The sequence below is a fragment of the Lactuca sativa genome, chromosome 5 (assembly GCF_002870075.4).
Source record: "Lactuca sativa cultivar Salinas chromosome 5, Lsat_Salinas_v11, whole genome shotgun sequence".
NCBI lineage: Eukaryota > Viridiplantae > Streptophyta > Magnoliopsida > Asterales > Asteraceae > Lactuca > Lactuca sativa.
This window is the reverse complement of record NC_056627.2, coordinates 222,003,871-222,009,870: the sequence shown is the minus strand read 5'-3', so window position 1 is coordinate 222,009,870 and position 6,000 is coordinate 222,003,871.

Here is a 6,000-nt window from a genome sequence, read left to right as displayed (position 1 = left end):
AGTATTTAGACAAGTTGACACTACGATTGGGACTCGATATATGTAATCAGATTTTGGACAAATATAGCGTGATCAACTATATTTGCCCAAGATTGGACCAACGTATATCGAGGAATGATCGTAGTAAGCAACAAGTCAAAACTTACCAAACCATTACAAGAATCAAACACAAGCACTTAAATACTATAGGAGTATTTGCTATCTAAACTAGTTTAACTTACATGTTTTACATGTTCCGGCTTTACTCGATTCTTATAACCCTTTTTCTCGTACAGTCAAATGGCTGGATTTCACCACCCTGGCGACCCCTACTTTCCCAACCAAGGCAACGGAGGATGGATCAAAGATGATCCCGAAGAGGACGAGGAACCCATAGAAGTGGGTGATGACTCCGGTACCGACTCAGAGCCGGAAGTTATCGATCCACCACCCATTCAACCTCCCGTCTTCGTAAGGAACTTTCAAGGACCGACTCCCGTCTGGGGAAGTCACCTCCACCATTGGAGCCAACAGCAAAACCTACGCCCTCCCTACGGCATGTGCCGGGAATTCTATGATGTCCGCGGCGGAGGTTCGGCTGATCGAGCACTCCCGGTAATGGTGGGTAAGTTAGCCAATCAGTCCTATCAGTCTGGAGTACAAGCTAGTCGACTCCGGGATATCAACGTGGAAGTGCAGGTTCACACTTCTGACATCCGTAGGCTGGACAAGATGCAAGACAACGCCCAATTCCAAGCTGAATCGTTTCAAGCGCAAATGATTGCAGCCCTCGCCGAACTAAGGGAACAACAAGCCGCTTTCGATAGGCGTCTAATGGAGTCAAAGCAATCAGATACGGAATCAAGCTCCAAGCGCAACCTTCGACGCAAGTAGTGCTTGTCTAGGACTCAAATTTTGTTATAGCTTAGGACCTCGGCTAAAAGTCTTTAAATTTCTCGAACTTTGTAATCGGAGACCCTTATGGGGGTCAAATTTTCATGATCGTTGTAACAACTTTTATATTAATATAAGTGGCACTATTACTACTATGTTGAGTATTTCGTTCGAACATTGAATGGTCTTTGTGAACCCAAACACTCGTTTCATACCTTCAGTCTTACAAATAACTTTCATTTTTCTATTTTAAGACTTATACTTTCATCTGTTGTTGAACTATAGCGATTTAGTTCATGAGACACATACATTTTTCCATTCTATGAAATTCTTATCCTTGTCTTTTCAATCTATAGTTGAAGGATGCCTCCGCGTAGGAATCCAAGGCGAAACAACGGTGAGGAAGCACCTATACCACCACCACCTCCACCACCTCAATTTGATGCTGTTATGTTTCAAGCAGCAGTCACCGCGGCAGTGGCAGCTGCCATGTCACAGATCAATAACTCGAGTACTAATGGCTCGGGATCTGGCACACACCTATCCAACCATGGCGAGAGTCATGGACCACCTCGAGAATGCACCTATAAGGACTTCACTAATGCCAAGCCCCGGATGTTTTATGGTACTGGTGGTGTGATGGCCCTGAGGCAGTGGATCGAAAGGACGGAGGCAGTCTTTGAAATATGCTCCTGCCCCGAGCACAGCAAGGTCAAATTTGCAACTTTCACCCTTCTCGATAAAGCTTTAACTTGGTGGAATGGCCACGTTAAAGTACTCACCCTAATCGTGGCAAACTCCATAAGCTGGGAGAACTTGAAGGCCATGATGATGAGAGAATACTGCCCACGGGGAGAGATTCAAAAGCTTGAACACGAGCTATGGACTCTCGGAATGGTTGGTACCGACATCGCTCCTTATACCAACAGATTCTGCGAGCTGGCAATCCTTTGTCCAGATATGATTGCTCCCGAGAGCAAGAAGATAGAAAGGTACATCTGGGGACTGACGCCCCAAATGCGATCAAGCGTGTTAGCTTCTAAACCTGACACCTTTGAAAGTGCTAAGGAACTGGCACAATCTCTGATCGACTACGGAGGTCATCAGAACTCAACCACTTCTGCACCAGCCCCACAGAAAGCAAACAACAACTACAACAACTACAACAACAACAATGGCAGGAAGAGGGCATGGATTAAAGGGAAGGGTGGATCTTCCCAAGAATCCGCAAAGAAACAGCTGGTGTCAGTAAATGCGGCCACTGTACCTGCTACAGCCCCTACAAATACCTACCCAACAAAGCCTTATATAGGCAACCTCCCAAAATGCACCAAATGCAATTACCACCACCATGGACTTTGTCGAGCTATGCAGTGCGCCAACTGCAGCCAGAAAGGGCACACAGCCCGTTTCTGCAAGGAACCCGCAAAGCCGATCACTCAAATTCCCGGTGCGGGTGTAGGGCAGGCTTGCTACGGTTGTGGCGAGGTGGGCCACTACCAGAGAAACTGTCCTAAGGCAGCAGGCACCGGAGGTGTGAGACGAGTTTTGGCAATAGGCCACAACGAAGCTGTAGCTGACCCAACTATTGTTGCTGGTACGTTCCTTCTCGATAATTCATACGCATGCATATTATTCGATAGTGGAGCGGAGAGAAGTTTCGTGAGTCAAAACTTTATTCATTTACTTAAACCTAAACCTAGCAAGTTAGAAAAATCATTCACTATAGAGATGGCCAATGGAAAAACCGAAAACACAAATTGCATATACATGGGCTGTACGTTAACATTAGACGGCCATTCTTTCCCAATCGATCTCATGCCGGTTCAAATTAAAAGTTTCGACGTCATAGTCGGCATGGATTGGTTGAGCCTTCTTTGCGCCGACATCATGTGCTTTGAGAAAGCAGTCCGTCTTAACCTCCCAAACAACGAAACATTAGTTATCTACGGCGACAAATCTAGTGCAAACCTTCGCATCATTTCGTGCATCCAAGCTCGAAAGTGCTTGCGGAAGGATTGTCGAGCATTCCTAGCGCACATCGTCGATACAAGTCAAGAACTGAAGGACATCAAGAGCATCTCGGTAGTACGCGACTTTCCCGATATCTTTCCAGAAGAACTGCCAGGATTACCACCGCAACGCCAAGTCGAGTTTAGAATCGACTTAATTCCAGGAGCTACCCCAGTAGCGAAGTCGCCTTATCGTCTTGCACCAGCAGAGATGCAGGAACTTTCCAGTCAACTTAATGAACTCCTTCACAAAGGATTCATAAGACCAAGTTTCTCACCTTGGGGAGCACCGGTCTTGTTTGTAAAGAAGAAAGACGGATCGTTCCGTATGTGCATCGACTACAGAGAGCTGAACAAACTTACTGTCAAGAACCGCTATCCTCTACCCCGTATCGACGACCTATTCGATCAACTTCAAGGGGCGAACTACTTCTCCAAAATAGACCTGCGATCCGGATATCACCAATTACGAGTTCTAGAGAGGGACATTCCAAAGACAGCCTTCCGAACTCGTTATGGACACTACGAATTCGTGGTGATGCCGTTCGGATTAACCAATGCACCAGCAGTATTTATGGACCTAATGAATAGGGTATGCCGCCCTTACTTGGATCAGTTCGTCATCGTCTTTATCGATGATATACTTATCTACTCTCGAAGTGAGGAAGAGCATAGTCAACACCTACGAAAAGTCCTAGAAACACTGCGAACGGAGAAACTCTATGCGAAGTTCTCTAAATGCGAATTTTGGATTCGAAGAGTCGAATTTTTAGGTCACGTTGTTAGCGAGAAAGGTATACACGTGGACCCTTCCAAAATTAAGGCTATTGAGAACTGGTCGGCACCAAAGACACCTACAGAAATTCGTCAATTTCTAGGTCTAGCTGGCTACTATCGCAGATTCATAAAGAACTTTTCGAGCATTGCGAAACCTCTTACTTCATTAACCCAGAAAGGAGTGGCCTTTGACTGGGAAGCGAAACAAGAGAAGGCATTCCAGACACTAAAACAGGCCTTGTGCACCGCACCGATACTATCCCTCCCCGAAGGGATAGAAGACTTCGTAGTGTATTGCGATGCTTCAAATCAAGGACTTGGTTGTGTTCTTATGCAAAGAGGGAAGGTTATCGCTTATGCCTCCCGACAGCTTAAGACACACGAAGTGAACTATACGACACACGACCTCGAGTTAGGAGCAGTGGTATTTGCTCTGAAGATCTGGAGGCACTACTTATACGGAACAAAGAGTACTATATTCACCGATCACAAGAGCCTTCAACACATTTTCGATCAGAAGGAACTCAACATGCGACAACGACGATGGGTTGAGTTACTGAATGACTACGAATGCGAAATTCGTTATCATCCTGGCAAGGCCAACGTAGTAGCCGACGCCCTCAGTCGAAAGGAATACACTGGTCGGAGGGTCAAATCTCTGACCATGACTATCCATTCCCACCTATCCACACAAATTAAAGAAGCACAAATGGAAGCTTTGCAACCTGAAAATGTGGCGGGTGAATCCCTGCGAGGAATGGAGAAGAATTTAGAAGTCAAGGGTGGCGGAGCCTACTATCTCATGGACCGAATCTGGACCCCAAATCATGGTGGTTTCAGAAACGTAGTCATGACCGAGGCTCACAATTCAAGATATTCCGTTCACCCGGGTTCAGATAAAATGTATCTGGATCTTAAGAAACTGTACTGGTGGCCTAACATGAAAGCAGAAATTGCTACCTTCGTGAGTAAATGTCTTACTTGCGCTAAGGTTAAGGTCGAGTATCAGAAACCGTCAGGACTACTACAACAACCAGAGATACCGGAATGGAAATGGGAGCGGATTACTATGGACTTCATAACCAAGTTACCCAAGACGACAAGTGGACTCGATACCATATGGGTCATTGTCGACAGATTGACCAAATCCGCACATTTCCTACCCATCAAGGAGACTGACAAAATGGAGAAGCTGACAAGAACTTACTTAAGGGAAGTAGTGCGACTGCATGGTGTTCCGATATCCATTATCTCCGATCGAGATAGTAGATTCACTTCAAGGTTCTGGCAATCACTACAAAGTTCCCTGGGAACTAGGCTAGACATGAGTACAGCCTACCACCCACAGACAGACGGACAAAGTGAGAGAACAATACAAACTTTAGAAGACATGCTGAGAGCCTGCGTGATTGACTTTGGAAAGGCATGGGATATTCATTTACCCCTTGTCGAATTTTCATACAACAATAGTTATCATACAAGCATAAAGGCTGCTCCGTTTGAAGCCCTCTATGGTCGAAAGTGCAGATCCCCTCTGTGCTGGACTGAAGTTGGCGATACCCAGTTAGCTAGAGGAAGAGTTCCTGAAAGCACTCTCACAGGTCCGGAGATCATACGTGAAACAACAGAGAAGATCGTTCAGATTCGTGAACGATTGAAGGCCTCAAGAGACCGACAGAAAAGCTACGCTGACCAAAGGAGGAAACCTTTAGAATTCCAGGTAGGAGACCACGTCTTATTAAAGGTCTCACCGTGGAAGGGTTTAATACGATTTGGAAAGCGTGGGAAACTAAATCCAAGATACATAGGGCCTTTCGAGATTCTTGCCAGGATCGGCCCTGTGGCTTACAAGCTTAACCTACCGCGCGAACTTAGTAACATCCATCCAACCTTCCACGTCTCAAACTTGAAAAAGTGTCTGTCCGACGAGACTCTTGTTATTCCACTCGACGAGATCGAGATCAACGAGAGCCTCAACTTTGTGGAAGAGCCAGTAGAAATCATGGATCGAGAGGTCAAACAAACAAAACAAAGTCGCATACCCATCGTGAAGGTTCGCTGGAACGCCAAGCGGGGACCCGAATTCACATGGGAACGCGAAGATCAGATGAAACAAAAGTACCCTCATCTCTTTCATGTTCACTAGTATCTTTGCTACTTTAAATTTCGGGACGAAATTCTCTCTAACGGGGGGATGATGTGGCAACCCGATATTTCAACTCCTTGTAAGGACCAGAATGGGTCAAGTATTGTAACCGCTTCTAAGTAATAAAATTTACTTTCATAATAAAACGTACAAATAGTTCTATTTAATTTCCTTCTATGATTAAATGTCTTT